Source organism: Rousettus aegyptiacus, unplaced genomic scaffold, assembly GCF_014176215.1.
Source record: "Rousettus aegyptiacus isolate mRouAeg1 unplaced genomic scaffold, mRouAeg1.p scaffold_m13_p_7, whole genome shotgun sequence".
Lineage (NCBI taxonomy): Eukaryota > Metazoa > Chordata > Mammalia > Chiroptera > Pteropodidae > Rousettus > Rousettus aegyptiacus.
The window spans coordinates 59,829,598-59,850,014 of record NW_023416310.1 but is presented as its reverse complement, the minus strand read 5'-3'; the positions used below and the strand labels follow the sequence as shown (position 1 = coordinate 59,850,014).

Here is a 20,417-nt window from a genome sequence, read left to right as displayed (position 1 = left end):
GAGTTTTAGCAGGTGTTACTCATCTTAAAGAGAACTCAATGTCTTGTTTCTATTTAAATACCCTACTCTGAATTTACTCCTATGGACCCCCCCCCCCCCCAACCTTCCGCTGGTGGAGGAGAGGGCTGTTTTACGGTTTGTTTTCTTTTGTTAGAAGAGAATCTGAACTCATACTTTATTCCACTAGTTTCTCTTTGGGATGAAAGTCCTGTTTCAGGTTTGGCTCTCGTCAGCTTTCCCTCCACAAGCACTTTAGTGCATCAATCATCTTCTCTTCACATGTATGTTCAGGACTAGTTCTTTTCTCTGTGTTTACAATAAATATATTCACCTTTCACTAATGAACACATAGACTTTGGTTCATCCAGGTGGCGGAATGGGTTTTGACCAATGCTAAAAAGAAACGAGAGCGCTATTGGGAGCCATGAGGGGGCAGGCTGGGAACCTTAAATGCATATGACCATGTGAAAGAAGCCTGTCTTAAAAAGTCACAGACCCCATGGTTCCAACTAATAAGACATTCTGGAAAAGACAAAACTATGGAGAGGGTGAAAATGTAGATCAGCGAGTTGCTGGGGGTTGCGGATTAGGGAGTGTGTGTGTGTGTGCGTGTGTGTGTAGGTGTAGGTGGTGGTGGTAGTAGTGGTGGTGTTGCAGGGCACTTGGACAGAGAGACAGGACACTGAGGCAATGAGCAGGAAGTAGCGTTTGTTGGTGCTGGCATCATCTCAGCAGATTCACATCCAAAGGCTGAGCCCTGATCGCAGCCAGGCTTTCCCTTTTATACACATCTTATACTTCCTCATAGTTACAGACTTGCATGTTCTTTCTATATAAGGAAAGTGTATTTTGATTGGTTGGTGGGCTGAAAGGGGAAGTGAATAACTTTCAACCATCGTAGGAAGTGGTTAGCTTGGGCCTCGCTACCATAGTGTCAGTGATGGTGAATAAGTGGAGCAAAGAAAGATTTTAAAACAATGAAACTACATATTCTGTACAATACCAATATGGTGAAATACATTTATCAAAATCCATAGACAGTACAATACTGAGAATGAGCACAGATGTAAACTCCAGACTCTGGGTGATTACGATATATCAGTGAAGATTCATGTACTGTAACCAACGTACCGCTCTGGTTCTCTGGTTCGAGATGTTGATAGGATAGTGGGGGAGTAAAGAGCTCTGAGCCTAAACTACCCAAAGCTCCCAGCTAAAAAGATAAGACACTCTTACCTGTCAGGGCATTCCAACGGCCTAGCGGTTTCCTCCCAGGAGTTAGGCTGGTCAGACTTTTCTATGGAAAATGCAAGTTCTGGATTCCCAGATCTGCTGGGTCAACCCTCTAAGGCACAATCTGGGGGCTGAGTTTTCCAAGTCCTGTGGTACTTGCAAATTTTTGTCATTCTCATAGGTTTGTGTTTTTGGAAACTACCACACTGTTTTCCAGAGCAGCTGTACTGTTTTACATCACCACCAGTGTGATGTATGAGTTACTCAGTTTCTCCATGGCCTGACCTCAACAGCATTTTGATACTGTTCCCTGTCTGTATTTTGTTTAAGGCATCCTGGGGGCTGTCTTGAGGTCCCCACCCATCTCACTGTGATGTTCATTGGCATTCCAGGGAAACCACTAGCTTATCTTTTCATGGGATTTTTTCACCATCCATCAGTATTTCCCCACTCTCATCTTCCCTGGTGAAATGCCTGTTCTGTATCTTTGGTCTATTTTGCTTTATTCGCGCCCCTCCCCCACCCCAAGACAATACTGCTGCTGCAGTTTGAGGGCGCCTCTTTCCTTGGTCGCTTTACCCTCTTCAGAGGGTATTTCACAGAGCTTCTGTTTTTAATTTTGACAACTTCTGAATTCTTTGTTTCTCCTTCTGGATCATGCTTCTGACATCGTCTTAAAATCTCTGCCTAGCTCTAGATCTCAAATTTTTCTGAGACTTTCCCCCACGCCTCCTGCTCCCAAAGGGGTTGTCTAGTTTTCCGTTTTACCCTAGAGCGAGCGTATGATCCATTTTGAGTGTTCGCTCCCTTGCATGCATGTTTTGCCTGTGAATGTCTGATTATTCTATTCCCATTTGATGGAGAGGCTATGCCATGAATTGCTTTAGCACATTTGCCAACGTTCCACAGTGTATGCACTGTAACTGCATGAAGTACAAAATTTGCTGCCATCTGTTTAGTCTGCAATCAGTACCTGAATAACTGCACGTCAGGATCAGAAACTGATCTTCAAACCCTGTCAGGGATCGCTCAGTGCGTAGCTGTTTCTTGGATCTCTCTCTTTGTCTCTCTCTCTCTCTCACGCACACAGAGCAAAGTGTGTTTGTGTGGGTCATCTACTCATATCTCCCCCAAAATGGATAATCAAAAGAGAACATTGTTGAAGAGAGGTGAAATTACACAGAAAAATGAAAACGCTTACACTAGACATGAACACAGACATGATAATCAGGAGGTAGGTGAGTATGGGCGTGACAACAGCGCCCCCTTGTGAGAGACTGGATGTGCGACCACGGGGACTTGCGTGCGCTAGTCCTTCAAAGTCTAGGAGGATGAGATGATTTATCACAGGGGAGTGACTGTGGTGAAAATGTTCACCTCCAAGGACCTCAGAGAGACATGGAATGATATGGGACACACAAAGAATGACGTGTTGGAAGGTGATCTAAACTTAGGGAAGACTGGGACAATCCAGCGAGGTCTAGAAGATACCGCGTAAAGGCCAGCACTGTTAGACAGATTGTGACATTTTTAAAAAGTAAGTAAAAAGCCACTTTGTCAGTGATAGTCTATTGAATGTGTATCTTGCTATTTATGTCACATACCTTTTAAATTCGGAGTAAGAGAGATTTTTATGTTTTTAACCCAAAGCTTTGAATGTTGTGGAAATTTTTTTTTTCTCACATGAATTACATAACACTGCTAGTTGCAGTTTCAGTTTATGCGGTCCTTTTACTATCCTGCACTTCTCTACAAAACGAAGAGGACTGTGCATGCATGGAGAAATCGTCCATATGGCTTCTGGATGTTCCCTTGGCCTTGGGCATGTTTGTTCAGGTCTCTGTTTTGTCCTGTTGATCTACAATCCATGTGTCTCTCCCTCTGTCAACATCACAGGGTCTCTATTCGCTCCTGTAAAATGTTGTGGTGTGTTCAAATCTAAGACCCACGGAGCCAATTGAGATTAATTATGAGCCTTTATTAGCCGGCCAGCGACTGACTCTCTACCACGCAGGGTAAAAGATCAGCCCCAGGTCTTTGTTTGAGGTAGTTTTATAAAGCCTCGGACTACATCTTAGAACAAAGAGAGAGTAAGGAAATTACAGAAAGCAGAAGTTAACCATTAATGTCCTTTACAAAGATAAATCTATCTGGGGAATTGCTAGATCAAACATAGCCTGGTAGACAGACTTGTTATCTGTATCTTGGAATGTTGTACCTCTTCCTGGGACTTTGGTGCCTCAAGGAATCACCTTCTTGTTACTGATTTACTGGGAAGTCTTCACTCTTACAATTTCAAAAGAGGCAGCTCATAAAGCCCAAAACTACATTAAACAAGTAAGCAGTTTACAGAAAGCAGAAGTTGACCATTAACACAATACAAATACATCATCTCGTACTACATTCTGGTTAATAAGTGAGCAGATTACAGAAGCAGACACTGGCCATCTTCATATCCTATACAATACATTTCCTAAACCCACACCCAAGCAAGCAGGACAACTTCTGGTATCTTAAGATATTTCTTCCCTATAGCTGACTTAGCTAGTTGGCTCGCTTTGAAGATTTTCCACCCTTAACAAAAAGAGAATTGTCTATCTTTTTTTTTTTTTTTAATAGCCAAAGGAAGTTATACAATGTGGTGATTATGGAATGACCAATGGATTGATAGATGGATTGATTTTTCAATTTCATGGAATAGTTCATCATTCATATTTACCTCGCTTGAAACACATACACTCACTCACAGTATTGCAGTGTACCGATCGATGAACTGGCATTTGATTCATTTAGTGAATGGCTATAAATTATTCTCCCCAAGCTCCCCAACCCTCTTCACATTTTGTTGTCATTGTTGTCGTTGCAGTACATAATGCCAAAATCGACAACCACATCACACTAATGTTTTCAAGATCCCAAATCCAGAACCATTAGTCTATCTAACTGCAATTTCCGCCTCTCCCAGGAACAATATCTTCATCAAGCAGTCTGGGATTTCTGGCCAAGTATCAGTAAGGTAATCTGTCACATGAGCCTTCTCCATGTCTCATGGAAAGAGGCCATCTACAGAAAACTCTTCCTCTCCTCTCCCCACAAAAAATAAGTGTCCTAGCCTCAAATAATCCTTTCTTATCTTTTGTCAATTGCTCCCTTACCCCACCTTTCTTCCTATAAAGTCCTTCCATTTTCTACAGCCCTTTGGGTCACCCTTCTAGTTGTGAGGTGGAATGCTGCCCCATTCATGAATCGCTTAATAAGGCCAAATCTTCAAATTTACTTGATTAAATTTTGCGTTTTAATACCTCAAATTTATGCAAAGGTGATTTTTGGAACCTCTTATCCACTGACCTGCCCAAAGCTAGGGGTAGATTATATTCCTTGCGCTAAGGATGGTCATCCTCCATACAGAAACTTCATCTGAGGTGGGAGCCTGGAGGGAGATGTGAGAGAGGAGGGCCAGGCAGTTGATCTGTCCCTGTGGAGTCTGAGAAGGCAGAGCTGGTGTAACCGAGCACAGACAAACAGATAACATGGATAGGGTGAGCATTCGGCCGTCCAGGTGGGCATTCGGCTAGTTCTTGTCTGAGGAGGCACCCAGTCAGGGGACAACTGGAGGGCACTCCTGTCCACACCTCTCCCTAAGGTGGAGAGGGAGATGGAGCCCACTTCCTGCTGAGCGGCATGCCGTTCCTGCTGCCATTCTGAATCTCATCCTTATTGGACAGTTGGGAAACTGAGACCCACAGACAGGCAGGGACTGGCCAGGGTGTATGACAGGCAGAGTCCAGAGGTCAGCAGAGCTCCCATCTCCAGGCTAACAGTGTAGTCCTTTGCTCCCATAGGGCTGGTTTGGAAACTAGAAAGCCTAGCACACTGGGAAGCTCCAGCTTGTTCCCAGTGCATGGGGTTGTCTTCTCCTGGGACCAGTGATGTGCATGCACGTTGGCATGTGTGTGTGCACACACACATGTGCTAGATGTAGGACTATGGAGGGATCAGAAGAGGAACACATACACGGGTAACTAAATGAAGAGAAAAGAGGCACTATCTGCATGTGACAGCAGCCCTCCAGTTTTAGATATGTCTCCCCACACACATGTGAGCATCCTGATGAAGTACATGCTCGAGTAACTCCTGCAGGCAAATGGGGGATAGACAGGCCCTACAAGGTACTGGGCTCATCTGGGGTCCAGAAAGGTAAGAGTGAAGAATTGGTCATAACCCAGGTCTGTCTCCTCAGTGCCAGGGCCTTGTCTGCAGCCAGACGTTCCCCGGGAGGAACCCTGGAGCGGAGTATGTTGGATTCATCATGCAAAGGCATTGTGTGGAGAAGAGAAATGACAGGCAGCCACCCAGAGGACTATTTGGATAGCCGTTACTCAAGGAGAGGATGCAAGAGGGGGATCCCAGGAAGTGAGGTTACTTCCTTTTCAACAGACCCCCTCCATAGAGCCTGGAACCCCGTTACCAGGCACCCACATTCTAGTAACAGCCCCTCAGCCAGCTCACTTGGCAAGAGGCACTCAGTAAGACAACATGTTCTCTTGTTGCGCTCCCATGTTCCAGGGCTCTGGCCTCCAGAGATGACACAGTGACTTTTCCAGACAGTGTAGGCACCTCTGGCCCTTTTGGAGAAGGTCCCCTCAGGAAATACAAGGAGACTTTGGTCAAGCCGCTCTAGGCCAGGCTACCTCTGTGAGCACACCCTAGGCAGCCCCATCCTCAATGTGGGGGATGATGGACGTGAAGGGAGGACCCTCTGGGGAGAAACAGTTGCTGGGCAGGGAAAACTCTGGTGGTGCTGTCATATCACACCCCAGGACAAGGCTGGAGGGCGGAGGGGGCTTCCTGAGGGCCCCGAATCTGTGCCATCAGGAATCCAGGGCCCTCAGGCTGTCACATCTTTTTCCCCCTCTGAGGAGCTCTGGGTAGACCATTGAGTGGCTATGTCTGGGGTGGAGAGTCAGGTTGTCTGAGGACGGCAAGGACTGGGCTCTGAGGCTTTCCAACTGGCTCCAGACACTGTCTTCACAGAGCTCCATGCTGGACCTTGGACAGGGGCTGCACGACAAGGACCTCAACTCCGTGTCCCACCAGGACAGGGAGGCACCCCACCACACTGAGAAAGCCCAGCCAGGGCTCAGGGTGAGTGCAGGTGCTGAGCTAACCTGACACCCAGGACCCAGACAGTCAGGGGGTCCTGGGTTCCAGGAGTCTCTGCTGCTCCCCTGGACTCCCTCCTAAAGTCCAGCTCCCAAAGGAATCTGGGTCCCCATCCCCTCTCCCACCCGCCCTCACTGCTCAGCCCCTTCCTGGGCCAGATGCAAGTCACCGTCCACATATTTGTAGGGATCCCAGCAAAGAGATGTCGACACCATTTCACCTCACATTCAGTCAAGAGTATGTTTCTATCGTTCTCCGTTTGAACGCCCACCCCTGATGTTGGTGCTGGCCTCCGGATCCTCACACACTCCCCCCACCCCCAGCAGTCGTAGACGCTGTCATAATCAGTAGGGATGCTTTGATGCAAAAGGACACAGGATTTATGTAACATGTGAAAGAGAAAGCCAAGGAGGACCAGACCAAAAGTAACCCAGGTCTGAGAGCAGAAAGCTTAGGTATTGAAAGGCCACAGAGAGGCCTGCAGGAGCCCTACTGTAAACCCCAGGGAGAGCTGGGGAGTTGGGCTGCAGTGGAATCCTGGGCTCTTTTGGGAGCTAAACCAGAAGGGGCCTTGGGGACTCCAGTCCGGGTATAGCATTTGTAAGAAGAGCTGAACATAAGGCTTCTTGGGCAACTTTGCTCTAACAGTGCCCCTCCCGCACCCCGAACCTCTGCAAAATGGTGGTGAGTGGAGCTGTCCGGACAGTTTGGGTTCAGTCTGTCAGCTTTGCTCTGGCAGAAGGTGTCTTGTCCAAAGCTGGGGCTACTCTCAGGTTCAGAGGGCTGGCCTGATGTGGAAACTTTATGCTCCTGGAGGCCTAAAGGCATATAGGGAAGTCCTGGGAACACAGTGAAGATTCAGCCAAGGTTCTCTGAAAAGATCCCAAACCCACAGGCCACACACACAGTCAGTAGCCACTGGCTTCATCACTCTGACTTCTCCCAGGCCAATGGACGGACACCTACTTGGTGTTAGTCTTCACACTGCCCTTCACCATGACCAAGCTCAGCACTTTTCATCAGCCCTCCTTCCCCTTCATCAATCTCAATCTCTTTTGGCCATTCTCCAATTAGGATTGGCGCCCAATGGCATCTGAACCTTCCACTTTGTCAGCCTCAGATCATTTCTCCTTCCCTCAGCACTGGAGTCCAGCTCTGCTACCTTATAGCTGGCCTGACTTTGGGTGTCTGATATTACAGGCCCTTGATCAGGCTGGGCTGGTTTCGTCATCTCCACCATTAACACAGTGGACCCTGTGACTACAGGAAATTAGCATGCACTCCACCATCTTTTCACTCATCACTGGCCATTCGGATCTCCTGATATAACTTGTCATTCCAAAGGGAGCACTACATCATCTCCATCTGTCACCTTATCACTCTGTGTTTCATACAGGCCACACTCTTGATGTGCACATGATTCCCGCGCAGCTGTCATGTGATCCTGTTGTGACTCCAAGGGGCCATGATCCCGAGGTTTATACTCTCCAATTTTGAAGAGACTAGGCAAAAGACCTACTCACACTACTAACAACCTAGACTCTGTAACAGAAACTAATGTGCAGTGAATGGCCCACAGATCAAAGCTCTATACTTTTACAGAAAAGAAAGGAGATCTCCGTTCAGGGTAAAAATACTCTCCTTCCTTCAAATGATGAAGACTGGAGACCTGGACCCTTGACAAAAGCCACTCTCTGTCTAACACTAATACAACAGAACCCTGGTCTAAAGCCACCAAGCCTGCTCATGTTGAAAATTAGTAGATTGAAGATCTTAAACCACAAGGCCAGCATTTCCTTTAATAAGAATATCTTCCTTGGAGAACTAGAACCTTGGCTCCAGGCCTGGACTTTCTGTTAGGAGTGAGAATAGTGACTTTGGCTTGTAGTTCCAATCCAATTAACTATTCCAGAAGGTAGAGCTGAGACAACTGCCCACAGCTTTTCTTCTGTCTTCTCCTAATAGAAACTGAAGTCACGGCCTGGGCCCATGGTTCTAAGCCTATCTTCCCTGAACAAATGTTAGTGGTGTCGTAGGCCCAAAGCAATAAGCTTGTCTTTATGCAAGGGAAACTAGAATTGAGACTTAGGCCTGCGAAACCAAGCCTATATCCTCCTCACAGGAAGGAGAGTGCAGACCCAGGCTCCTAAGTTCAAGACCATCTAATTTATAACGGACTAAAAGGAACAACAATTCACACTACACCCAATGTAGCCCCTTTCAACAGAAAATCAGGTGGAGTGTATGGCCCACAAACAAACCAGTCTTCTCTGAACAAAAGGAAGAATGGAAGACTCCATTCATGCCAGCAACACTGCCTTCCCTTGAAAGGATGTGGAATGGTGACACAGGCCCAAGTTACAAAGCCTGTTTTTTCTAATGATAAGTTCAAGGGAGGCCGGGACCCATGGAAATAAGCTTGTCCTCTCTAAATAATAGTAGGTAGGAGATCTTACCCCAAAGGGCAAGCCAGTCCTCAGGTAAGAGAATCTTAAATCGAGACCTAGGACCTTGACTTCCGCCTAGATTTCTAATCAGGAACCAGAGTGCTGACCTTGATTTGCAGTTCCAATCCCTTCCCCTATTTCCAGGAATTAGAGCTGAAAAACTGGCCCATGGCAATTCTATATTTCCCTAACAGAAAATGACCTCATGGTTCTAAGCCTCTCCTCTGTGAACAAATGCCAACTGGAGTCCTTGACCCACAGCAACAAGTCCTCTTTATGCAAGGAAAACCAGAATGGAGACTGTGGAAATCGGCACCAAGCCTGGACCTCCTAAAAGGAACTAGCTGGCAGCCCCAGGCCACAAGGTCAAACTCATGCGAAGATCTTGGCCTGCAGAACCAAGCTGTCATCTCCTAGGAGGAGGAAGAATGGAAGATGCAAAGATCAAACATAGCCCTGATCTCAGGACCTCCAGTATTTATAAAAGAATCTACTAAGGAAGCTAATGTTGATGTAGCAAATTTCCTGGAAGTGAGACTCCATCTCTCAGAAAAGTTTACTTTTTCCCTTAGAAAAAAAGTCTATTTTCAAATATAGACGTCCCTAAAATTATAGTCCTGTCTCTTTCTGAGAGGTCTATTTCACTCGAATGCATTTTTCCTCTTTCTGTGGTAAGGAAGAAGGAAGTAAGTGGGTGGCCCTGACAAGCCCTCTCCCCACAGCCCATACATCTATTCACAGTCTCCACGTGCACTCTACCTCCTCGTGAGTGGAAAAATATTTTTTTAATCCTTTTGTGGTCACACATGATTAAGCTTATTTCCACAAATTGTATTAAGTTTCTCAGATAACTGACCAGTGAGTCTGGCTTTCCCTGAAAACATTTCTGTTGTGGAGAGAAATAAATGATCCTTGCAGGTGTCCAAGTAGTAAATCAATATACCCCAACAGGTGTGTCCACTGAAAAGGGCCCAGCAAATAAGACAGCTGGGAACTATGACTGCTTCTTTCTCCATGGACAACACAGGTCTATAATAACATTAGCCAGGGTATACATTCCCATAACCACTGCCGAAACTTATAATCCAGAATGTGTCTATAAAATTAACTTCTTAGCATTACTCCAAATTGGAGTAAAGTCCAGTGAGCAATTGTTTGAGTGCAGAAGAGTTTTGGGGTTGCTCTTACTATTCGCATCTCTTTTCCCCACAAATCATGTCCAACAGCAGCAAGGGAATGATTTTAAGCAAGAGAATGAAGCCCTTCAAAGGGGCCCTCTTGATTCAGAATAAACCCAAGCTTGCTTTCCTTCCTAAAGCCTACTTGACCCGACCCCTACCTACTTTTTGGGTTTCACTCCTGCCACTTACCCCTGATCATTGTATTTGAAGGCTGTGGCCTCCTATTGGTTCCAGGAGCAGATCAAGCCCTGAATTTGAGGATCTGTGTCTCTTTCTACCTGGCATTCATTTGTCAAGGCTCTTTGCCAGCCTGGCTCCTTTAGGTCTAAATTCCACTACTCAGGTTCTTAGCGATCACCCCCTTGCTTTCCATCACTAACTTATTTCCTTCCTACAAATTGTTTGTTATTTTGTTATTGTCTGTCTTCCTGCACCAAATGGAAGATGCATCCCACAACACCAAAACTTTAGCAGTGCCTAGTACATGGAAGATGCTCTGTAGCTATTTGCTGGACAGTGCAAGAATGGATGATGCATGCCTGCATGACTGATTGGATGAGTAAGGATCATCTATCTACCTATAGATTTCAGACAAAAACAAAAAACAAAACAAAAAAAAACAAATAAAAAACACCATAGCTATCTAGTTACAAGCTATCAGAATAAGTGCCTATACTCTGTATTCCACTTCAAAGTAGCCACAAACCTACTTACCATTTTCAATTTTTGCTGTCCAAATGTAAACAGCCTTCTTTGGTCATTTACCCCTCAGAATTTTGCCATCTTTCCCATTGGCTAGTCCAGTTAGAAGTCCAAAGGCATTTGTACATGGGCAGGAGAAGCAAAACAAATATTAAAAGTTTTGTCTTTTTCACCCTCTTTTCCTCCTGCTACTTTCTGTACTGGCCACATACTCTTTGTGCCTCATGGCCATGGATCACAAAATGGAGGAAATCAAAGACCTTCTGCTCACAGCCAGGCAAAAGGATGCCAAATTGGTCAGTCAAGAAAAATAAGGATAATGTGAACTTTAACCCACTTCCCGTTTAGAAAATAAAAGTGCAGCTCACTGCCAGTGTTAATTTAATTTTACATTAAGATTCTCTTTGAGGTTGAAGCAAATCTAACTGGTTTTCAATGTGAAAATAAAATATAAAAACTGTTCTTGGAGTTATCGTTAAATAGCATGTGTCTCTAATCCTAATGTAATAGAAATGTATATGGTGAATAGTACTTCATATTTTTTTTGTGTGTGATAAATTTCAAAGAATGGAACAACGCAAAGCAAAAAACGTTTTTCTCTGGATTTTCTTGCCATCCTTGTCGTGTGAGCAGCAGGCTTCACAGCAACCAGTTGGATTCCGTTTCCCTGATGGTGGTGGTGTGCTCTTTCAGAAATGTCTCCCAGACAGGCAAAGAGGTGTGACATCATCAGAGTGCAGACAACCTCGAAGATGTTGCTGCCCTGGCTTGTGATGCTTTTCTAGTATGCTTTCAATAAACATCAGACATTTACATGGCTGATCGTGTGCTCGGGATTGTCCTTCTTGAACAGGATGCAGGAGTTCAGCACTGTAATATTTAGAAGGTGGTGAAAGAATTTTTTATACCAACACTTGTGCCTTTTGCACTCAGTTTGATAAGTGAATATCTGATCGGCCAAGTACACTGCTCTCATATTCTCATTATAATAACAATGACACATGCTTTCTTTTCATTTCTGTTGTCTACTTCAATCGCGGTATCATTGTGGAATGTCGACAACATTGTCACCTCCTTCTTGTCACATCATTTCAGTGCCATAAGTCCACCACAGAACGTGGCTGCAGTCATCTCTTTAGCAATCCTTTTTCGCCCCCAAACCATTTGGCATCCATTCTCTCTTCAAATGAGCTGTCTAAACTGTTTCAAAACAGTTTGCCAGTACCAGGAAATAGGCAGCTACAGGAAAAAACAGTTTGGAACCAAAGTCCTGTCTGTACTGACAGGGAGGGGTGCTGGAGAGAATGACCAGGGCTTTCCATTGGTTATCGCTTTCACCTCCTCCAATTGTTAAGCATTTAGGTGTAGCCCAAAGCCTGGCCTGCCCTGAATGGGTCCTATATCAAGGAAACGGGCTTAATGTAAGAACTGTTCCATGGGCCCTCTTCATATGTAGAACACGCCTGGGGATTCAGAACTCATTAAACAGTCTGGAAGAAGAATCTAAAGAAAGCGAAGCTGTCACACGTCCACAAGCAGAAAGCAAAGATTGAGGTCTTGTAAAACCACCCACCTGGAATCTTGTGAGTACTGCCAGAAAGTTTTTATTTGGAATCCCCAGGTTAGCTTCTTTCAAGGAGAACAGTGAGCGAGGTTGAGAAGAAGGAGAAGTAATTGGTCACTTTCTCCAATTCATAGGAAAAAACCATTTTTTAAAAAGATATGAAGGAGAAAAATATACTTTTCTGCCCCTAATCCCAAATTTTCCCAAAGACTCTGCACTGGTTCCCTTGTGGCTTTGCCAGATCAAAAGGAAACACTTTCCTAATAGTTAAATTCTCCCTGAGCAAACTACAGCCGGGTGCCTCCTCTCTCTGCAAGTGGGAGACATGCTAGTTCCCCTCCATGGGGTAAGGCTCCCAGTCTAAGTGTGCCTGCTATCCTAACAGAGGACCTAGGAAGTTATTTTGGAAAGAGCTGAAGGGCAAACTAAAAAGTAGATTCAGGGGCTCAGGCCAGTAGCCTGCAGAGTTGGGGGGTCAGCGCTAAGGAGCCAGAGCTGACCAACAGCCTTCTTTGCTTTTCTTTTGGCTGCAAAAAAAGATTCCCTCCTCCTAACTTATCATCTTTAGAAAGGGCTCAGGCTGGACAATACAGACACTTAGCTCTGACATCTGGATTCACCAAAGGTTTGGTAAAGTTCTTTATCAGAAGGGTGGAATGGTAATGAGCCAGAGGAGGAGTCTAGGCACTCTAAGACCTCGGCCTCGTTCATCATGACATTTTAAGAGGAGAGAAGAGTACAGAGGTGGTACAGTGAGCATGCCTTTTGGAAGTACCTATATCTCTGATAAACCAGGCTGAGAGGTTCCCTGAAAGGTTCACCTTTCACCTCAGTAAAAGGTCTACATGTCACTGAAGCTCCCCCAGATCCTAGAGGCACTTAAGTATAAAGTTGGATTGTGGAGACACTCTCTGCGTGCCCAGCATGATCAAGTGAGTGAACTGTCCTGTGATCTTCCAGTACCCCCACCCCTCACACAGGCACTGTTATTGATGTGGAGGGACTAGCCCCCCAGTAACCTTCTCGAGGGCCCTCTGCAGTGATCACTGCAGCAGTGCTGGTTCCTAGGCCCTTCATCCTACCTTGGAGTCCAACAAAGCTGCATGAGGATGCAGTAAATAGGTGGTTTAGGAAGCAAAGTATGTCCCTGGCCCATTGCGGTACATTCATATTTCATTAGAGCAAATGACCGGGACCCGGGCGCCTGGTAGGGTTTGCAGGGGACACTCACTTGCTATTTTCCTGGTTACATCCCATCTCAGACATGCCTCCACTGGCTTAGATGTGGTAGAGGCTGGATTCAGAGAGCCCAGGATGAAACTCCCACCCTCACAATGTGCAGAAAAGTATCCCATGGGCCAATTTAACTTTCCTACAAGGAAATTCACAAGACCAGAGCTGTGTCTGCAAGTAGCAGTAATGATTATGTGCAATTGGGGTTAGGGTTGGGGTTGGGGAGGAAGCAAGCTGTGATTCAAGAAGAAAGACATGTGTCTTCTGTTCATGGGTGGATAAGCAGGTTCCAAGTCATTTAACAATGTAACAGAAATCAGACTCCTACTCTGTGCCGGTTATTAAGCAGCACCGGAAGCACCAAGATAAATAGAACATGGTTCTGCAATTAAGAGGCTGAAATAAGTTTGTTTATAAATTTCCAGAGCAAAGCTTGCTTAAGTATCACTGTTTTCCCATGCTATGGAAATTGTTTTTACTAAACTTAATACATTTAAATTATCTTGTAATTTAAGAAATAATTTGTTTTTTAGGTAAAAATTATTTATTTTTTGACTCAGTGTAAAACATGTATCCAGGAAGATTCTTTCTGCCAAATAAATCATGAAGTAATAATACCCCCAGCAGGAGCATATCCCAGACCTCTCTGAAGAGATAAATCTTCGACCAGGCTACATAGAATTCTGACGTGTAGCTCCACAAAAAATAAACTCATAACCCAAAATTAAAACCTCATTTAGAAAGAATCAGGAAAAAAGACAAGCAGCATATTAAGACCTCCTAGAACTTCAGGTACTAGGACTTTACAGCCATCAGTATTTTAATATATAGATTAAGTATAGCCAGAAAGAGAATTTTATGTTCGGAGAGCTAAATATCCTAAATGAGCCTTTAGCTACAGAACATCTTTTTAAAAATTCTTGACAAAATAATTTTTTTACTACACCTTTTAAAATGTATTGCCGAACTAGCAAAACTGTAAGGAAAATGCATAGAGGTGAAAATTCCCCAGGAGAGGAGGGTAGGGTGGGATAGGGGGAGTGAGACAGGGTTCTCATTCTGAAGAGCAAGAGGGGCTGAGGACCAAGAGATGGAGTCCAGTACTGCACCAGGTAGGAAATCTGATAAGAGGCAGAAGACCGGGAAAAGCCCACCCTGAGAAGGCTATGGCAAGAGAAGTCTCCTGCCTCAGCTTGGGTTTGCGAGGAAGGAGGCAGAGTCTCCCTGCACATTTGAAGCCACAAGCTGGTTGTCCCCTGTATTAGCAGCCCACATTTGTATTATGCAGGTAGTCAAGAAAACAAAAACAAAAACAAAAACAAAAAGAGACCTTTTTTCTCTTGCATTCTTCTTTAAATACTTTAAAACTACATAGAAAAATTTTAAAATTGTACAGAGAATATCCGTATACATTCTCCATGATTCACAAACTAAGACTTTATTGAACCTCTTCTCTCTCTTCTCTCCTGCTCCCCAAATATATGCACACGCACACACACATGTGTATACAAATACACGTATAGTATTTCTTAAAATTTTTTTTGAATATAAATTGCTGTCACTGCAACACTTCACCCCTACATATTTCAGCCGGTATCTCCTAAGAATAAGGATGTTCTCCTCTCTTATTATAAAACTAAACATACAGTCTATGTTCACATTTTCTCAACTGTCTCAATAATGTCTTCTAAAGCTGTTTTTTCCAATTCAGTTAAATTTCTTGCATTACATTTAGTTATGTCTCTTTAATCTCTTCTAATCCAGAATGTACCACCAGCCCAAATGTTTTGTTTTCTCTTGTTGTATATTTCTATAATATCGATTCTTTTAAAAAATGTAGGCAAATTGTCTCACAGAACTTCCTACCCTCTGTTCGTATTCCATTGTTTCTTCATGATTACATTCAGGTTAAACATTGTTACCAGAAAACTACAAGGTCATGTCATTGGTATATGACAGCATCACAGCTGACACATAATGCCAGGTAGTCCTACTACCAGGGACACTAATTTACAATATTTGGTTAAGGTGTCTACCTCCAGATGTCTTCATTATGAAGGCACATTTTCCCCCTTCGTATCTTCAGACACATGCTTTGAAACTGCAAATACCCTGTTTCTCTCAACATTTTATCCAATGGTGCTTAGTCATTGTTTTTGTTTCGTTTTGTTTTGTTTTTAATTTTTGTCAATTCTGCTGCATTTATTACCTGGCGTTCTTCTATAAAGATCAACTAACTGACTTTTAAAAAGCATTCACAGAACCCAGAAAAAGCAAATGTAAATGTCGTCTGGGGGAGTCCACCTTCAAAACAGAGCTAAAGAATTCCCACATACAAAGTGCCATTGTTTGTAAGTGCACCATGAGAAACTACCGAGCACTTCAGGGACAGGGCACTTTGAGCAAGAGCTAGCTGAAGTATAAGACGGCAGAGTCGGAACTGCAAAGATTTGCTACTGGAATTGTCAGCAACAGAATGCAAAATATGTATGCTAAGATATATAATAAAAGAAAAAATCATAAACTATAAAACAGGCCTATTTTAAGAACTGAATAAAATATCTAAAATAACAATAACGAAACTAAGAAAGAGTTAAACAGTAGATTCAATTCAACTAAAAAGGGAATTCATGAAAAGAAGTAAACTGAAAAAAATTACATAAACTGTAGTCAGAGAAGCAAAGCAAGGGAAAACATGACAGGTTAAGAAATGTGAAGACGTGGAGCTAGTTGGAGTTCTACAAGGGAAGCACGGAGAGAACAGGGAAAAGACATTTTGCGAAGAGGTGAAAATGTTCCAGAATCTATGAAACTCATGAATTCTTAAAATCAAAAAGTACAAATCCCAAGAAAGATAGATAAAAATATGTACAAGGCTAGATACATTCCTATAAGTCTAAGAACAACAAAGAGAAAAATGTTATTTTTAAAACTAGGGAGGAAAAACATTTTAGTATTTGAAGACCCATTTAAGAGAGAGTGGATTTCTCAATAGCAAGAAGAGGGCAGAAGAAAACAGGATAATAAGATTGAAAACGAAATGCTAGAAAAATGTATGCCTGGCAAATTCTATCTAAAGGTAGTATAGCTATTGATATTAGACAAACTACATTTTAAGAAAAAATAGTAACATTAGGGAGAAAGACGACATTGCATAATGATAAAAGGAAAAATTCACTCAGAAGGTAAAATGTTTATAAACTAGTATGTACTCACTAACAGAGTCAAAGTATAAAGAGTGAAAATTGAGAAAATTACAAGAAGAAATTGGCAGTTTATAATCTTAGTGGTTATTCTTTTCCAATAGTTGTAAAATGGGCAAAATATAGTCAAGCTATTGAAGACATTAGCAACAAAAACCAAATGTCAGTAGAGAAATGAATAAATGAACTGAGTTCATGGTATAATAAATCACAAGACAGTGATTAGAATAAATGAACTTAATTCTTGCGAACTCTTCCACATTGAGTATAGCATGGTAGCAATATTAAACATAGTAGTCAAAGTTCCCCAACTGTCCCAAGAATATCTTTTATAGTTTTTTTTTCTAACTGGGATCTAATTAAGTGTCAGTCAAAACATTTCGTTATGCCTCATTGGCCTCTTGCCATCTAAATAGTCTCCTAGCCATGTTTGCTTGTTTGTTTTTCATGACACTAACCCTTCTAAAGAGTTCAGGTCCATTGTTTTGTAGAATGTCCCATGTTCTGAATTTATATAATTGTTTCCTCATGTTTAGATTCAGGTTAAGTAATTTCAGCAAGAACACTACAGAAAATATTAACCGCACTAATAAAACCTTAAAAATGTAATTAATGGTAAGTTTAAAAAAAAAAGCAAAAGGATGTGTACAATATTTTTATATACAAAATTTTAATTCACTGAAGTACTATTTATCATTTACTATGAATACAGATATAATCAAAAGTACAATATAAAATATTTATGAGGATTATGATTATCTCTGGGAAAGAGGGACAAAGGGAAAGAGACTGGAGACAGAGTTTTGGCTACCTATATTTACGTATTTAACTCAATCAGGCAAAATGTTAATGGCTCCTGAAATTTACTGGTCTGTTTATTTTTATAAATGTCTGTTTCATTTCTTGCTGTTCTTTAGGTATATTTGCCTTGTTTCATAATTAATAATCAAATATATAAAATATAAACCCACAAAGATTTTTAGTTTCTACAGCGGGAAAGAGTGTGAGTGGAATAGTAATAAAAATCAAACTCAGGATAACCTTCCGTAGATGTCTGAGCTGGATGAGAGCCACACAGATGTCAGCCCAGATGTCAACACTGCTTTCTAAAACTCATATTCAGATGCGATTAATGCCCTTCTGCTTGAATTCCTTTTCCTCAAGGCAAGTTAGGTGGGCATTGAAATCAATTTTCTTTCCATACCCAGGTACTCTGGCCTTGTTCAGACCAATAAGAAGGAGGGGAAACAGCTGGTCTGTGTTTGACCAATCTGGCACCAGAATCCAGACTCCTCTGGTTAAGTCAAAGGCCCTCTAGCTCAAGGATTCAGATTTTAAGAGGATGTTTTAACTGATCATTTAATGAGCTCCATTAAAGAGGCTTGTTGAGAAGCAGCTGAATCCACTCTCCATAATAAGAACTACGCGTTTCTAGCCACTGGGTAAAGATGAGTGTCCCCACTTCTTCCACATGCAAGGTCTGACCAGATCTGGTCTTGTCCGTCAGGGGTCATTTATTCTACACTGGGAACTCTTCCAACTACTTCAGGGCTGATAGCTCTATGCTCTCGGCCATCTTATGAAAAAGGTTTTTGTTTTTGTTTTGTTTTTTATATGTGTAGTCTTTAACTACAGTCCACATTCCCTTATCTGAAACCCCTGGGTCCAGATGTGTTTCAGGATACAGAAAGTGGTGTTGATTTAACAAAGACATATTTAAGAGAGAGTTTGCCCTGTATTACACACAGCCCCAATGAGGTAAAGCACAGAAGCCATGTCCAAGCACATGGATAGTTCTGTAGCAAAGCACATGTACACCCACACTAATAGGATACACAGGCCTATAAGAGGCTCATATCCATTCCAGTCAGATTTTGCCCCCTAATGAGTGCAAGTAAGTGTGGGCCTGCCATTGAAATACACCGTACGAATACACTGTACAAAATACACTGTTACAGTTACAGGTGTCTCTTATGAGGGAGCAGGGAAGAACCTAGAGCCATATTTCTGGGCACAGCGGTCTGCCTAGTTCCATTCATAAAACACTGACGAGGTGTGTGAACTGGGACAAAGGAGTTGAACAGGTAAGAGGTGTGCGCTTTCCAAATGTGAATGATAAGCTCCTAATGTAGTCAGTACTGCTTTTCCTGAAACAAATTGTATCTATTTTTTTTGCCCTTGGAGATAAATGGATGACTTAATTCCTTCCCTGCAAGAATATGGTGTGCAGAGTGTAAATAGAGATGTAGCGGGATGCCATGTGGTGTGTTAAAAGCCATATGGTCAAAGCTCAGTGGACTTATATTGCAGAATGTCTTGAAAAAATGAGTCAAGGATTGATTGCCCAAAGGCATGGGCATAGATGCCTCAAATCAGGGATGTGAAAGGTATAAAACTGCTCAGGACGTGGAAATATGTCAGTGTGGATATAACACAGGACACGAGGGTGAGGGGAAGGAGGAGTGATGGCAGGTGGAAAGTAATGTTCATCAGAGACCAGATTCTCTCCCTTGAGGCTTTCTTTGGAATAGCCGATAAGTTGTATTTCTCCACACTTGGGGGAAGAAATCCCATTTTTAATATCTCAAACTTCTATACAAACCTAGAACAATTTCTCAAAGAACAGAGGATTCAGGTAGCATGCCCCTTCCATTTAGGAGCAAGAGGCAGCACCAACAAGAATGGCAGGTGACACCTGCCGAAGTCAGCTCCATTGGCCATTTTGGATTTTCCTCCATTGGAGTAACTTCTTTAAGATAAGACTTACGTTTCCTTGTCCCTATTAAAGATATTCTGCCAGAGACTAGTAATCCATTAATTTGGTTCTCAAACTAGATCACAGATGTCAGAGAAAATATGTGTAGTGGACCTGGGTGTGCCTGAAACACACTGTTATCTCTGAAGCATCAATTTTACTTGAAAATTTTGGGTGGAGAGAAAAAAATTATATGAAGTGTTAATAGATATATCATAAACTTGAATAGAAAGCTTGTTTAATTCATTTAATAGTATTTATTATCTAGAACAGTCTTATGTTCACAGAAAAACTAAGATGAAGGTACAGAGACTCCCCATGTGCCCCCTTCTCCCGTGTGCACAGCCTCCTGCATCATCGGCATCCCCACCAGAATGGGACATTTGTTACAACTGATAAACCCACACTGACACATCATAATCATCAAGTCCATAGTTTAGATTAGTGTTCACTCTTGGTCTTGTGCATGTGTAAGAACAGTATTCACAATTGTAGAATCATACAGAATAGTATTGCTGTCCTAAAATCCTCTGTGCTCTCCCTGTTCATCCCTTCCCCCTACCCAATCTCTGGCAACCACTGATCTTTTTACTGTCCGCATAGATTCATCTTCCCCACAAAGTCATACTGTTGGAATGGTCGACTGTGCAGCCTTTTCAGACTGGCTTCCTTCACTGAGTGACGTGCACCTAAGGTCCCTCCATGCCTTTTCATGGCTTGATAGTTCATTTCTTTCTGGTGGTGGATAATATTCCATTGTTACTCATTTAATTGTAAAGACAGAAGAAAATTCCCCCCAATAGTTTCTTTTGCCTCAGGCTACTTTAGGGTACACCTCCAACTACCCCTTCTCCTCCACACCCATCTGCTTCATCTTCTCTGGCTTTAGGGACATTCATTCCTGGAAAAGTTTAGCACACTGTTAGGATGACTGAT

At 42.8% G+C, this 20,417-nt stretch overlaps 1 protein-coding gene across 1 annotated transcript in view; it reads left to right on the top strand.

Moving 5' to 3' along the window:
* The first annotated feature begins 12,104 nt into the window (after window positions 1–12,104).
* Window positions 12,105–20,417, top strand: part of LOC107498107 (sulfotransferase 1C1) — a 28,987-nt gene continuing 20,674 nt past the window's right edge. The window contains exon 1 of the mRNA XM_016120786.2: window positions 12,105–12,309. The gene's annotated coding sequence lies outside the window, so the exon portion shown is untranslated. The remainder of the gene's footprint in view (window positions 12,310–20,417) is intronic.